Below are 17,166 nucleotides of genomic sequence, written 5' to 3'. Positions count from 1 at the left end.
CTAAAACAAGAGGCATAGCATGTTTTCAAAATGTATCAAGTTTTTTGAATTTTGTATTAACAGTATCTATAGATGGATCAATTGCACAATTTAAAATCAATTTAAGAGATAGAAAAAAATCAATCATACAAATGCCCACATTTTCAGCAACATGATAACACACAGGAGGAATTATCATAGGATGTAGAGTCCTCATTGATATGTCAAGAAGCTAGAAAGCAGAAATGGAAAGATGGCCTTGGGTAATAACTATGTCTTATCAAGGCAGGAACTAGGGTAAGCACATTATACCCAGGGAGAGCATACGAGGGCAGAATGCTGGGTGTTGCCTGCTCACTAGGCAGTAGTCTACCACAGGCTGGCTGGCCAGCAGCACCCCAGCAGGAAGCAGGTCTGATGAAGACCATTTGCCATGAACGTGTGTGCCTTCATGTTTCTATTATTCAGCGTATTTCCTATGAACTTACAAAGACACTTCTGCTCTTGTCATGCACGTTCCTATCAGTATATTGTAGTCTCTACACTCTGACTTCATGTCAGTTCACCTCCATCCATCTTTCCTTCTTGGTTTTGAAACTGTATCTTCTTTGTTCCCTCACTACTTTTACTTCCTCAATGTTTTTGAACAGAGAGCTTTCTAGGTCCATTTGAAAATGAATAAATGAAACTAAAGATCCATTTCTACTTTAATTCCCCATATAAGTAAGTTTCTCATGAAGCCTTAGGGAGCCACTGCCAGTCAAACCTCCAGAGCAGCTTTCCTGGCTTCAGCAACGGAAGGTAAGAAATAGAAAAGAGTTGGGATACTGTTTTCATTATTGTAAACTGTAACCAGTAACTTTGGTTCTTTGTATTTTTTCATTCTTATAGGAATTGAACTTTCTATTTTTATTACAATGTTTTATTGCTAAATAACTTAGAGATTTAGTAACAGTTAATTTAAAAAAAACCTAAAAGAATAAACTAAGAAAAGCTGACCTAACTGGGAATCAAAGTTTGTCACACTTCAACTAACCAAGCACCTAATAACCAACAACCTACCAACCAATAACCAAGGGCGACACAGTGAACACACTCAGCTGTGAGAACCACATTGCCTTTGCCATTAAAAACAATCATCCTAATCCTTTGCAATCTTTTTCAACACAATGTCAAACAGTTCTTGACTCTGAGAGCCATAAAAATCAATCTAAGAGATGGATTTGGTGCATTAGACATAATTTATTGACTTTTGTTTTAAGCAGTTGTACAAAAGATTAAACACAATACAGATAAGTCCACTTTTTGAATTGAATTTTTAAATTAAAAACATATTATATATTGCAGGAAGAATGACCAAAAATAAAGATCAGTTCCTACTTGAAATGAAGTCTGGAAAATATGCCAATATCAATCAAAGATATAACCCAGCAGTGGTCTGGGTACTGTAATACCAACCTGCTTCCAAGACATGCCCACTGGTGCAAGAGTGACCTAACTACTCTAGCAGTGGCCCACCACTGACTGGATGTGGGCATGTTCCATGAAACAGAGTACTGGGTAAAGGCCATGGCTAGGGAGGACATAAAGCATATGGCAGAATCTACAACTGTTATTTTGCTAAAAGGATGTGTAGTTAAACTTCTAAAAACTTACACGCATGTCCATAAACCAGTGCTGCTCCCAATCTCACACAGTGAGTGATAGTTATGAGTGGAGACTCAGAACCCAAATGGCTGAAAATAAGAAACTGCTGAGTGTGTAGCATTAAATGGGGTGTCTATGTAATCAACCCTGAGGCATGAGGAACACTGTAGAAGAGGAAAAGGGTTGTGAAAGATAGAAGGTAGGATTGTCTAAGGCGCTCTTTTCTGGACCTAATGTGCCCACTGCAATCAACAACACATAGCAGATGTGACAACTTGTACATGACCTGCAGGCAGCAAGAACAGTCCACAGGCTAGAGGGGTATGAAGATAATGGGACAGATGGGGAGTGTGAGTAAGTGGAACTTAATATAAGAAAGACTAGCACAGAAAGAAAGGGGAAGTGGAAACCACAGCTTTATTTTTGTTGTTTTCCATGTGTGTGTGTGTGTGTATGAGAGATAGAGATAGAGATAGAGATAGAGATAGAGATAGAGATAGAGAGAGAGAGAGAGAGAGAGACAGAGAGACAGAGAGACAGAGATGCAGAGACAGAGATGCAGAGACAGAGAAACAGAGAGACAGACATATTTTCATGTTTGTGGCCACAGGTGAGGCTGACACTGAAAGTCTGTCCTTTACAACTCTTGCACTTCGCTTCATTGAGGCAATCAAATCAAGACATGCTGCCGTAACTATTCTTGCTATCAAGATTGCTCTGGAGAATCCTGCCTTCAACTTCCAAGGCTGTAGCTGCATGTCTGCTGTCACACTTACCTGACATTTATGTGGGTCCTGGAGACCTGAACTCAAATCCTCATACTTATACAACAAGCACTTTAACCACAGAGTCATCACCCCAGCCCCCAAACCAGATCTTTAAAAGAAACTTTTAATGACAGTTACTACAGTGGTTGGAACGACAATGGCTCCCCTAGTCTCATATACTTGAAAGCTTGGTCCACCCAGATGGTGGAATTGTTTAAGAAAGAATTAGGAGGTGTGGCCTTGGCCAGTTATCCTTGTCCTTGTGGATCAAGATGTAAGCTCTCAGCTACTGCTCCATGTCGGCTTACCTGTTGCCGTGAACCTCACCATGGTGATGGACTTTAACTCTCTGAAACCATAAACCCAAATTAAGCACTTTCTTTAATTAGTTACGCTGATCGTAGTGTTTTATTACAAAAATAAAAACAGTAACTAAGACAGCCATAGAATTAATAAGATAATCACTATCATGTATAGTTATATAACCTAATTAGATTAAACTGGACAAAATGATCTTTTCATTTATTTATTCACTTTACCTTGATCCCCCTCAGTCCCACCCTCACAAATCCCTCCCCCTATTATCTCCTCCACTTCTCCTCAGAAAAGGGGACACACCCAGTGGGTCTCCTCCCACCCTGGTACATTAGGTTTCAGCAGGACTAAGTGCATCTTCTTCCACTGAGGCCAGTCAAGGAAGGGGAAGGGTAGCCAAAGGCAGGCAACAGGCAACAACTGGAATGGACAGCCTCCATTCCATTTCTTAGGAGACCCACAGAAAAACCAAGGTGTACATCTACTACAAATGTGTAGGTGACCCAGATCCAGCCCCTGCATGCTCTTTGGGTACTGTATAGTAACTAGTGAGGAAGAAAAAAAGAATATTTGAGTTTCTTTAATTATAAATTTATTTATTCTTTATGTTCATGAGTGGTTTGCCTGCATGTATGTTTGTCCACTATGTACATATCTACTGCCAAGAGAAGCCAGAAGAGGGACTTTGATCCCCGGGAACTGGAGTTATAAGACAGTGTAAACCACCATGTGGAACTGGGAATCAAACCTAGGTCCCCTGGAAGGACATCAAGTGCTTTGAATCACTGACCCATCTCTTCAGCCCCAAGAAACATTCTTACTCTAGATGAGAGACAAATTTCCATTTGAAAGATCCAGAGTTCATGGCATACTATACTCCCAGGTACAGAATCTGAATTTGAATGCACAACAATTTCACCTTTCATTTCATTGTTTGGGAACAGAGAAATATCTACATAATTACCATATGTTGACAAAGTGAAATTATCCTCACAACCAGAAACTAAGGCTAACTAGCTGGGAGCAGAGGAGGGAGAGCACGCTTAGCAAGTAGGGCCCCAGCATCCAACACTAGACCAGAACAAACCAAACCAGATCAAAGACAGTAAACTCCCACTTTTTATTTTGCATCTGGAGGAGTTTTGAGTGGTCCAAAGGTCACAGCTGGGACAAACCTTCCTGAGCACGACCTTCTCACATAGCTTATGGTTAGAGTCTTGCTGCTTTCTCATCTTCTGTACTCACAGCTACAGAACGTGCCCTCGACGTCTTACCACCTATTCACACTGTACATATCCACAGACCCCAGGTAAACTCTTCTACTCCAGCCCTTAGTCTTTCTGACATTGTATCCCATCCTTTAATTTCCCCAGAATCTACTACAAATCAGTTAGCATGAATGGCTAGCTATATAATAACTTGTGTCACCACAAGGTTGTGGTGTGCTCCAAGTCTCTTACCACCATCTCAGACTACAGAACTATTACAAACACGATGCATATTTAATAATTAATTATTAAACAAATTTATTTATGGAAATATCATTTGACTGTTAAAGGTAAATCCAAATTAAAGATTAAACTTTGAAAGAAGAAAACTATAACTAAATAAAGTTGAACATTTAATTTTAAAAAGTGTACCTGCCCTCTTATAAGTGGCAGCCCAAAGCCAGACGAAATTCTATAAACTGCAAAGCATGACCATGATTATTTTGCTGTTGCTCTTCCTCAAAATTGTGATGAGGTAATAAACTGTCCTGACTTTAGTTAAATTTGTTGTCTAAGATAGCATTGAATCATTACTGATGGCTATAAACCGTTGAATCTACTCAGTAGTCCATTCTTCCTAAGGCACTTGTCATGTCTGTTGAAAATTTCTCAGATCCAATTTTGCTAGGCAGTACTGTGGAGCAGGCAGAGTTGTCCTGTGATCACAAAAGCCAGTCTTCCAGCTGTACTCTGTGGCCATGGTTTCTCCTTGGGTCCCCTGCTTGTGTCTGGGCTTAGGACAGAACTCTCCATCTGTCAGTCCATCCCTAACAAAACCTGATGAGCACTTATTTCAGTTCATTAGTGTTGAAGAGAAACTAGGTCAATCACTGCACGTAAAGAAGATCACGTCCAGGTGTGGTGACTGTGCTAACCAAAGGCAAGAATAGAATGATAGAAATGCAACTATTAAGTGTGAAGGGATTTTAATAACAGCCTTCATATAAAGTACACAGGAAATGCTATTCTTGCAATAAAGACAGTGCCACTCCAGGAAAGGTATACTGTATATGCATGCATAGATAGGAAAAGCATCATGTAAATATTGATCAGAAGCATCCAAGGATGCCAAGGGAGAAGACAGTTTCCCATAAACTGAAGGAACACCTGCTAATCAACGTATGTACAGTCATTCATTCACTAAGCGAATGAGCACTTACTTGTGGGAACAGAACTGAGCAATGTTTCATACATACCTGAAATATTGGAAGTCAAACCCATTACTGTCCTCTAGCACTTAAAATTCAAGCAACCCTCTGTCTCCCCAGTATCTGGACTTAATAGAACTTAATAGGACTTAATAGGACTTAATATCTCGTTAACTCTCTCACATGCTATAAAACTCTAACCCACAGCTATCTCCACAAGTGCACACTCTTCATCTTCATTGCCACCAGACTAGCTTGAGCCCTACTGTCTCCGTCTCAGCTGCACTGTGAAGCTCACTGGAGCATTACACAACCACAAGAATGACTCGTAACTTGCTCAACAACACAGATCTTACAGTTTTGTATTTGGCTTCCTTCACTTAAGTGAGTACATCCTGCATGTTGCTATTTATATAAAGTTCAGCACAGGCACACCAGGGATGTGTTGGAACCCAGGCATGGCGGTTCCTCCATGAATGTGGGGCAAGGCTGGCAGGAAGGAGAGAAAAATGAAGAGTTTGAGCCTCTGGTGATGCTTCCCAATACAATCAGTTGCGATGAACCGGGAAGCTCCAGACTCCAGTATGCTCACTGCTCCACATGCACAGCAAGCTCTAGGTACAAGTTTAGGGAAAATACAAATCTGGCAGCCACTATCTTCTTTCTGCTCTTGTATGGATGCCAAATGACAAACATCTAACAGACTGGGATGGCATTTCGCCAGATACCCTCCTCTCCTGTGTCTGAAAATCTTTCGTCTTGAGTATATCTTGTCCTCCCTTACCTTTTGGGGCCTTTACATCCATCATACCTGCAGCCCAGAATCCTATTTGGTTCCCATTTGTTTTACAAACTCCCATTGATGACAAGGATTCAGTTAAAGTTTCATTTCTACAGCTAAAAGTAACATGTTCTGCCCTGTCTCAGACCTCTGTCCCAAAAACCGTGCCTCTCTTCAGCATTCATCTTCCGCGGACTGAATTATGAGGGGCAGGAAATATTTTATTTATCATTCTGTTGTCATAGTTTTCCACGACTGATTAGATAACTTGATTTATTCCCTATCTAGGACATGAAAGGTAGCTATGGCAGAATTTCAGAGTCTAAAATATTTCAGTAAAACTGAAATTGTTAAGAGCATTTAATATATCAACATGAAGGACATACATAAAGGCTAAGTTGTTAGCTCACAGAAAGACATGCATGCAGGCAAATGAAGGCATGTTTAATGTCTCTCATGACTGTCTACAAGTCCTCGTGCAAACAGCAACCTGCAGAAATACTATCCTTAAAAACGTAAACACGTAAAAATGTAAATCACACAGATGCCGGATTGTGTAGGATGATATGAAAATCAAGGCTCTGACACTAACTTAATAACTTGGCCAAGTAACTGTTTTGAATGAGAAGATAATATTCAATATGCCTACCTATACCTTAAAAGAAATTACATATACATATTTTCAATGTTTCTAAGAAAGTTTTAAATGTTTATATTGTGAATATAACGAATAACTGCAAATTACTAAATTCTTTATCCCTCAGTTTGTCCATAAATAAATTGACCCTATGACACTGTATCAGTGGTGGTTTGGTTAAAGTCTTGATACAATCAGGTGCTTAGCAACAGGGAGTCTACACAGAAAGTGAGTAGGTTATCAAGTGTTTTACAGGCCCTCTGATGGTCACCTTAGCATCTTTAGATTAAACATGTCCTAAAACTGAAATTTTTTTTTGTAGCTTTAAATTGTAGTTTTAGAAATAATGTTGAAGCCTTTAAGCAAAAGAAAACCAGTCTTGTGAACAAAAGTGAAAACCCAAACATGAGTCATTAACACAGTCTTTACTGTTAAAAGTGTCAGCTAGAAAAGGCTGAACACCGTATTTATATATAGATGTAGGTGTTAATTAGACAAAATTATTCGTGCCTTAGAAATTTGGAGTTAGGGAAAATAAGAGTCTTACACAAACATAAGATATTTCCAGACAAAGAAATGTGTAACACTTCAGCTTGAAAATGACAATACTCTGCTACCCAAGCCCACCACTACCAACCAGCTCAATCCTTCTTAGAGGAAGGAAAATATACAATGGCGACCATGACTGAGACCTTGCAGGTGACTGTTTTAGGAAGGCGACCTTACAATTTTCTTTAAAATAACTACTTAAAAAAAAAAAAAAAAGCTTATCTGCAACTCTTGTTCTCTGAAGGATGCAGAACCATCAACAGTCCTGGATACAGTCTCCTAGGTGACTGGGTTTGGAATGCACCAAAGCTTATGCTCTGAGTGCAAGAACGGCAGCATACTGTGGCAGCTGGGCACACCTGCCTAAAATGGCCATGATGCAGGATGTCCCCTGCAATCTGTCCCTCTCCTGAAGACTGTAGAGCCAGTATAAAAACCCACTGCCTTCACAGAACTTCCATGCTGTCTTTGAAACCTAAGGGGAGTCAGATCGATACTACTAAGAAGGTTACTAAAAATTTAAAAATGCTACTAAAATATACTTAAACTGTTAAAATTTGATGTTGAGATTTTTGTTCTTCTGCAAAAGACGTGTAAAGAGAAACAAAGACACTGTTAAGGTGTCGGAACCCAGTGGTCACTACCAGCTTACATAAACAATGGCAAGTGCTTAGACAGATGCTGCTCAAAGTCTACCCAATGCTCAGCAATCAATGTTCTGTGCCCATGTCTGCCAACCTGAGTATCAGGAGCCAGCTACAGTGCTGGCCAGTGCCAGGAGAGAGTAGAGTGGCCAAGGTCTAGAAACCTACTGAGATTACTGTCTGGGTGAGAGATTCCTCAGAAGGCACAGAATCACAATGTGCCCTCAACAATTCATACTTTATAAACTCAAGTTACTAATCACTCAGTTTCATAAACCTTACACCTCAATGCAATGGTGTAGATTTTAGATGTTTTAGTGTAAACATGGCGCACCTGTCATGGGAAAGCCCTCTTTGTCTTAAACTTTCCCATGCTTTAGGAAGGCTCCCACTTTGGAGACTCTTTTAGGACAGTCGCTACCTTCTCAGTCCTACAAGTTTCCAGACAGCACAGTGATGTCTCACTGAAGTTAAACTGAGACAAAATCAAATAAAACATAACCAACTCAACTTAGATAAATTAAGCAGGGGTCATAATTATGCTAAGTAAGTATTTATCTGAAGTTCAAATTAAACAAGGCATCTATCCTATTTCTGCTTTCTGTTAAAACTGGGAACTCAAAACCAGGTAACTAATGAGGCTTCCCAATGGACAGGTTAAGAAAACAATGAAGGTTCCATTCATTCTTTGTCCAGATTCATCCAATCAAATACAGTAGCTACTAGCCATATGTAGCACTTAAAGTGTGGCCAGCCCCATAGGAAACACTCATAGTGTAAAATATATACCACACTTTGAATACTTAGTATGAAAAGCAACAGGTCTCATAAATTTCTATAGTGGTTATGTGCTAAAATATTATTTGGATAGGCTAGGTTAAATAAAAATCTAATGACAATTAATTTTGGTTGTTTTACTCATTTCAATTTGGCTACTAGCAGCATTAAAGCCATCAGAATTAAGTTACTTTTATGACTTTTAATTTTTACAAGACAGTGAGGGTCTCTATGCCTCTAAAGAGTCTCAGAGTTTCCTTATCCCGCTGGTAGACACAGAGGGGAGCCTCACCCCCAACTTCCTTACCACTGTAGGTCAGGAGAAGGATCTAAACAAGAAGATTAAGCTTCCAATAAGGAGTGTTTACATGGATGGGCTAGGGTTGCTTTAAACAACAGTAGCAAACATAGATCTGAATACTACTAAAGGGGAAACCAGAAAGCTGACTTTTAATAAATCGTTCTTAATTTAAAAGTAGCAGTATGCACTAGCATTGATATACATGCTCACAAGAGCACAAGATGCTTGCTGTGACTACGGTTCCTGCACATTAGGGCAGCCACAGGGTCAATAGTTCACTGTGTTCCCTATGGATGTGGGATACATTATTACTGACAATACAATTGCTGCTACAAAGCTTACTTTTGGCAGTGCAGCCAGAGAAGGCAAGAACAGTGGCTTCCATGTTGTATATAGATGCACATAACTGGTAAGAAATTAAACAATGACAAAACTAGTGAAAATTACTTTTAAAATAGATCATCAGTGTTTTTTTTTTTAAGTTTTAAATGATTTACTTATTTTTATTTTGTACGTGTGAGTGTTCTGCCTGCACGCTGGTACCTGGAGAGGCTATAAGAAGATATTAGATCTGCTGGGACTTGGGCTACAAATGGTTACGCGAAGTTCTGTGTGTGTGTGTGTGTGTGTGTGTGTGTGTGTGTGTGTGTGTGTACACCTGACCCCAGGCTCTCTGAGAATAGCTAGTGCTCTTTAACTGCTCAGCTAGCTCTAACCCCCAATGCTCACTGGTGTTTTTGGTTTTGTTTTGTTTTGTTTTAAGGTATGTGTGGGAACTTTTAAAATTAAATATAATTTTACAACAAAAATTCATAATAACCCTTTAATTTGAATAAGAAATATTCTGTATTACTAAACATCACCATACAATTTCAGGTTTATGTTTTATTTACAAATTCCTTCCCAGTTGGCTGAAGAGTTATATTTACCCACTCGCTTCTAGAAATGAAAAAAAATCAAGTAAACTGTATGTGTATATGTATGTATATTTACATTATAAATACCTAATGTCTCCATGTAATATAACCTGTGTTAGAGTTACTTACGATTTTTTAATTGTTAAATTACCTGCAATGAGACTAGCTCTGATTCTACTTTTTCTCATTCTAACAGTTATAGGGGTTATTTTTTCCTTCAACACAATTTATTAAGCAGATACAGGAAGGAGTGTGTTTTTGAAAGGAGGGTGATGTTAGTTAGTAGGTCTGCCAAATAAAGTCATCAGGATTCTCTCCAAAGTTGGATTTCCATATGGTCACCTCCAGTGCAGCTTGTCTCCAAGCCCAGCAAGAAATGGTGAGTGAGTGAAGTAAGCAGGTGGTGTTCCCTCACTCGGGTGAGTGAGTGAGGTGGACAGGTGGTGTTTCCTCACTCGGGTGAGTGAGTGAGGTGGACAAGTGGTGTTCCCTCACTAGGGTGAGTGAGTGAGGTGGACAGGTGGTGTTCCCTCACTCAGGTGAGTGAGTGAAGTGGGCAGGTGGTATTCCCTCACTCAGGTGAGTTAGTGAAGTAGACAGGTGGTGTTCTCTCACTCAGGTGAGTGAGTGAAGGGGGCAGGTGGTGTTCCTTCACTCAGGTGAGTGAGTGGACAGGTGGTATATTTCCCCCCACACACACTCAGCACTGTCATGCCATCACCAATGCACAGTACCAGCAACTGTTGGGATTTAGCTTCTTGTTGGAAGCCAAACCTAGCTCACCTAGCACTAACCTACTTCTACCACAGATGGCATTTTCAAAATCAGCACGCATCACCCTGTCTGCCTTAGAAAACAAATGAGACCTACAAGACATTTTTGCCCAGGATTGGTCATTTTAAGGTGTCAATAAATTGACCAAAGAACCTTGAGGTTTTCTGCTGTTATGTGTGGAAGGAAAGTTGGTACATGGATTTACCTCTCTGCTCTAAGTGTCTCCTGTTGGAGCTTATATGTTCACTGCATGTTTTTTAAAGAAGAAACTGTCAGGGTAAAAAGGATTTTTTAAAATGTTTTAAAAACATTAATAAAGTTGTTGTTACCATACTTTTTGAAATTTAAATAGACTGCAAATGATTTTAGACTTTCAGAAGGAAAGGCAAGACACAGCTTCAGACAGATCATGAAAAGTGGGGCTTCAAAGTTGGATATATCAATTAAAGATGTGTCATCAGACTGCCTAAATGCTGAGATGGTTTCAGAATGCCTCATTTCAGATCTCAAGACATTCAAGAATCTCCCCAAGGAATAAAACTCAGAAGTTATAAACTGGTTTAGGTGTAGCCTGAACAATGCACAGTACCAGGGAACTGTTAGGATTTAGCTTCTTGTTGGAAGCCAAACTTATCTCACCTACACTAACCTACTTCTACCACAGATGGCATTTTCTATTAGAATTTAGTAAAACTGGGTTCCTGTGTGTGTTGTCTGAATCACTCTCCACTTTGCTTTCTGAGACAAGGTATCCTCAAGCTGTCTATGTTGGCTGGCCAATAAAGTCCTGAGATCGGACTTCCCTCTGGTCATTTTCCTTGAGTAGACACAGGCTGCCACACCCAGTTTTGCACATGGGTTGGGGGGACGGAACCTCAGGTCCTCATGCTTGTGTTTCAGGCACTTTACTGATGAAGAAGCCATACCCCAGGCCCTAATTTAAAAAAATAATAAAACAAAACTTAAAAAATTAATAATCTCTAAGGCATATTCCACTTACAAACAGTGAAAACTCTCGATGGACAGGTGATGTCCTGCCCACAGGAGTGGGTGGTCCAGGTCTGATGCTCTCAGGCCCTCAATGGAGCACTCCAAAGCCAGGCTTGCATTAGGAGCTTGGCCTCACAGTGTGTGCTCACTGCCCAGTGCTTACCTTTAAAGAACAAGGTGGCTGACACAAACTGATCAAGCTCTCAGCCCACCTCCAAGAACACTGAAAAAGATCTGCAGAAGGTTCTTGGTGCGGGAGGGACCTCTACAGTCTTCTTGTGGTGGAAGTTTAAGATTATCCTGAAGGAGGAGAGAAGAGTAAGATATTACCCTAAGACCACACCATAGGGGTCAAGTTTATCTTCTATTACAAAATGAGGCTCTGAAGAAAGAATTAGATTGAATTGTGCCAATTCTAAAAGGTCACATTTTCTTTGCTTAAAAATTATCTTCTGTTCAAATAATACTACATGTTCAAGTATTGTGCTCTACATCAAACCTTGAGAACTTTAAGCTCTGCCTTATCTCTGGGGAATTAAAAAATTGGAAAAATTTCAGTAAAAATCTGTGTTGCAAATGATCCCACTCATACATTAAACCTTAATAAACATGACTGATAAAATCCATAATCAAGCCTGAATTAGCCTGTTGGAGTATGAGGGCCAGAAATGTCTTTGGACATTTAGTAAGCTCTAAAATTTTTCATGAATAGAAGGAATATTAAAAAACTAAATATTTACAAAGTCAAAATTTAAATAAAATGAAACAAAAGACTACATGTTTTAATTTTGAAGATATAACCTTTAAACAATATTAACAATATAAATCTTTATCATATATTAAATGTTGAAATGTTCCTAGATGATCATGAGAAATGATCAAAGTATGTTATTACAACAAATAGTTCTGACTAAGAATGGAATAACATACTATTTGACAAGCTATCAAATATTAGAGTATTAACAGATAGAATGCAATAGGCCTATTTCTTACTGTAGCATTTCTTTCCATCTTATGGAAAGTTGGACAAGTCCTGGATAAAATGGTTAACTATAGCTCTAATGCTGCCTGAACAAGCTATAAAATCAGAAGACACCACTTGATCAGTATGATTTCCATATAGTTTTAAGAGTGCATATATTATATTTTTTAAACATGTAAAACTCAATAATGAGGCCTCTTCATTTGTTTTCTATTATTTTGTAGAATATTGCTAAAAACAAATGGCCTTCCTCAAAGTGTTGGCCAACTATTGAGACTAATTAACTTGGTAGGATAAGAAGAGATACTGAAGCCACTTGATCATAGCTGCTGATAAGGACTATATATAATTTAGAAAATCAAGTCTGCAAGGGCACAGGGCTTAGAAAACAAGTTTTCACCATGCATAGGATTCTATCTAACTGCATATTCTGAACATGTGGTGCAGGTCTTCAAGATAAACTGGAAATTCTAACAGCACATTTTATTCAGGACAGAGGCTCCGAATTATTGTTCAGCAAGACTACAAGTGTGGAAAGTGTCAGGACGTTTAGGGCTGGTGGCCACTCAGAGTCACTGAGTAAACAACAGATCAGGCTGTAACAGGACAAAATGTCCTGACGATAAATAGTATCTAAATTATGGTGTAAATATAGTCTAAAAAGTATGCACGTATGCACAAAAAGCCAAAGTTCCTGTGATCTATACCTACCAGAGCAGAGATAGCAAACAGGAAATTACAGCTGGATTTGGTATTAAAATGGTGCCTCCTCTACTTTTCTCAGTAGTGGAAATTCTTTAAATGATTCAAATGAATAGAAATCATCAAATAATACCCTCTGTCTGTTTCTCTCTGTCTCTCTCTCTCTAACACACACACACACACACACACACACACACACACACTTTATGACATATATTACTGTGTATGTTTTTATTTCCTTTCCCTGAAAAGGCTACAGTGTCCTTTATGTTGAGACTATTTGCAACCCTATAACTGCCTTGAAGAGGTTCAAACAGCATGGTTTGTAATTACTATTTATAGCAATGTAAACCATTGTTATAAAGATTTACTGCAAAGGTGAAAACAAACTTTGGTACCTTTATTATTAGAACAAAAAAAATCCTAATTAATAGAGAAAGAAAAGCAATCTGCAAATTAGACTTTACATTTCCTTAATGAAAAGTGTTGAACATCCACAGCTATTACATAAATGCAAAGTAAAACCATCTTGAGATTCTATCTCATCCTAGTAAGAATGGTTACGATTAAAAAAACAAAACAAAACAAATAAATCCTGACAAGAATGTACCAGGTAAACAGTTAGGTGATCAGGAGCTCCTGTATGTTGTGAGTAGGAGGGACAAGCAGGGCAGGCACTATGGAAACCAGTGTGCAGGCTTCCTAAAGGTGTAAAGGTAGAACTATCATATGACCTAGCTATACCACTCTTGGTATATACACAAGGACTGTGTGTCCCACCATACAGATAGCTTGCATACATTTATTGCTGCACTATTCATCAAGGAAACAGAAGCAGCCTAGATGTCACTAACTGATGGGTAATGAAAATGTGATAAACACAAAAAAAAAAACTTTATTGTGCCATAAAGAAAAATGAAATCATGAATTTTCAGAAAAATGAAGCTAGAAAATATTATATTATGTGACATCACTCAGGTTCACAAAGGCAAATGCACATCTGTTCTCTCTTGCACCAGGATTCCAGCTTCTGATCTAATTTTCATATATGTGTATTTGCCATAGAGAGTATGTGCCAAGGCCAGAAAACTAGAAGGGAAAGGGAGAGAGGGAAGGGGAAAAGGAGGAGGAGGAGGAGGAGGAAGAGGAAGAAGAGGAGAGGAAAAAGAAGAAGAGGAGAAAGAGGAAGACAGGGGGAAGATGAGGAGGGGGAAGAAGGAAAGGGAGAGGGGAAGGGGAATGGGAAGGCTCCCTCACACCCTGACCCTTCCCTGAGGTTATTAGGAATGCCCAGGTCACAAGTCCTCATCCCTCCTGAGGAACACTGGCAGCTAATGCTTGGAAAAGGAGAGATATTCTGTTTAGCTATATAGCCCCTGAAGCTGATCAAGCTCCTACAAATAAATTATAACCACGACCTATAAGAAATGTGCTCTCTCTCTCTCTCTCTCTCTCTCTCTCTCTCTCTCTCTCTCTCTCTCTCTCACACACACACACACACACACACACGCGCGCGCGCACACACACACAAAGCATCTAAGTATAAGATAAACTATTTGAGAAAAGGGAGGGGATCAGCAAGTAATTGGAGTGAATATGATCAAAATACATTATATACATGTATGGAGGGTTATAATGAAGCTTATTATTATGTATAATTACTATTCTAACAAAAAACTTAGAAACAGAAACACTATAATCAATCTCAGCAAACAAGCCCAAAAGGTACAAGTTAAAAACAGGAGATTCATGTTGAGATATTTCAGAAGTTCTGAATTAATATATATAAAAACAATAATGTGTTTTCATTTCACAGCATGAGTAAGTTTTATTTTTTCAGGAAAAAAATTTTTACTATATGTTTTGGAAATTAAAAACAACTGGTAACTTCATAAATTTTTATTAATGTGGAGAATAGGGAATGCCAGTGTGTGTGCCCAAGACAGAAATACATATATTCTATAAATAACAAGAAAACTGACATATTAGAAAACTAGTAATTTCCATAGATTTATATTCTGTATTCATCCACGGCATGACAGAGACCAGATCTTAGAGCTCCTGATTCAAGCTTAAGATTCCTTAAATGTCTCTATTCTTTCTAAAAGAGCAAGGGCATAAACAGAGAGCAAATCCCCAATAAATGCTTGTTAGCTGCCTGCCTTAAGACTAACAGTGGGGCAGTCTCTAGATGACCCAGCATAGGGGAATGTTAGAGCGCTGAGGAGCATGCTCATAGAGACAGGGGGCGGGGAGTGGATGGGGGCGTTGTGGAGGGGAAACTGGGAAGGGGGATAACATTTGAAATGTAAATAAATAAAAGAACCAATTAAAAAAAACCTAGCAGTGGGGTAGGGAGACCTTACTTGCATTGCTAAAATTATCTTTCACTCAGCATCTTGCAATGAGAGAAATGTTTCTATATTGCAAATCAAGAGATACACTAGATTATAAAATATAAATTTAGGTTTATTTTTATGTATTAAAATTTTAGATACATTTATTCCATGTGTATGGGTGTTTTGCATGTACGTACGTATGTATGTGCATCACATGTGTGTCTGGTATCTTCAGAGGTCAGAAGAGGGTATCTGATCCTTAGGAAGTAGAATTACAGATTGTTGTGAGCCACCATGAAGTTGCTGAAAACTGAACCAGGGCCTTTGCAAGAGCAACAAGTACTTTTAATTGCTGAGCCATCTCTCCAAGCCCATTTTATTTTATTATTTAAATACAAATATTTGTACTTAAAACAGATTTAATTTATAAGTTCTCTTTTTTGCATATGTAAACTTCAAAGCTACAGAATCACAGTTCAAAGAAAGTGTCATCTTAAACTTCACCCTAAAATTGTTTTTCCAGCAATTGCATTACTTAGAAAAAATCATTTAGGTCTGACTATATCTGTATATAAGACATCCACTTAAAGGGTATGGCATTTATAGAAAGTCTTACAACTTAAACATTCTCAATGTTAACATAGGACTGTGCTAATACAATACTTTGTTTTCTAACAAGTTAATAATCATCATTATGTTCTTTTAGGGTTACAAATCCATAGTATAAGTTAGACCTATTGATGAAAAGATGCTGTATTGGGAGTTTCCCAAGGTAAAGAATATTTAACACAATCTTTTCATTTGCAAGCTGACTACACTTTGGTTTATCTTTCATGAGGTATGTAACAAGCGTTTGACATTCCTTCTTAGATGAGACGGATCACTCTCATTTGGCTGGGATAGTCAAGACTCTTGGGCTAAATGCTAAGGTGACCTCTTCCTAGAGATGCAATTCTAGAGGCCTTTTAGAGTGTCTGTTGGACTGCAATTGAATAGGAACACAGACAAGGTGAGAGCTCCTCTGGCCTCTTACTTCACAGCAATAATGATAACAGGTCTTGGCAATTAATATGATTTATATATTGGAGGTAAATTCTTTGGAGTGACTGAAAACATATACATCACATAAAGCCCTCTATTCTATAATTATTTCAGGTGGCTCAAGTTTGTGAGTCTGGTGGAGCATGACTGTGGTGCTGGGCATTGAGTCAATAGCCTTGTGTATTTTATGGAAGCAGTCTATCTTAAGCTGCATGACCAGCCCAAGAAGAACATCTGATAGAGGACTGTTACCATTATTATTATTATTATTATTATTATTATTATTATTATTATTATTATTATTATTATATGAACACTAACATATGAAGCCATCCATGCAAAGCACTTTCTACATATTAAATACTGGTCCAAGAATGTAATATGCATAAAATAACCTAATTTTCTGCATGATGTATACCCCTGTTCCATGTTAGAGAGTAGGAAACAGCACAGAGAACTGCTGTAAAGCTCTGAACTCTCTAAGTGTAGGCATTAATAACAATCTAGTTAGTCCTACCTAGAGACTAGCTTCTTAACTACAGTGTGGAAGTGCTTATGTAAAACTGCCCAGCATAATCTTATTAAATGTCATGTCTAATGCATAATAT

At 38.5% G+C, this 17,166-nt stretch overlaps 1 protein-coding gene across 5 annotated transcripts in view; it reads right to left on the bottom strand.

Annotated features, from left to right (window-relative positions):
- Zeb1 (zinc finger E-box binding homeobox 1) overlaps positions 1 to 17,166 on the bottom strand; it is a 172,524-nt gene that overhangs the window by 108,789 nt on the left and 46,569 nt on the right. The window contains exon 2 of one of the 5 annotated variants that reach the window (XM_076939634.1): positions 11,658 to 11,794. The exons of the other annotated variants lie outside the window; for them this stretch is intronic. The gene's annotated coding sequence lies outside the window, so the exon portion shown is untranslated. The remainder of the gene's footprint in view (positions 1 to 11,657; positions 11,795 to 17,166) is intronic. 5 annotated transcript variants of the gene reach the window in all.

Source organism: Arvicanthis niloticus, chromosome 8, assembly GCF_011762505.2.
Source record: "Arvicanthis niloticus isolate mArvNil1 chromosome 8, mArvNil1.pat.X, whole genome shotgun sequence".
NCBI lineage: Eukaryota > Metazoa > Chordata > Mammalia > Rodentia > Muridae > Arvicanthis > Arvicanthis niloticus.
Note: the sequence above shows the minus strand (reverse complement) of the source record. Positions and strands in the feature narration are given on the sequence as shown.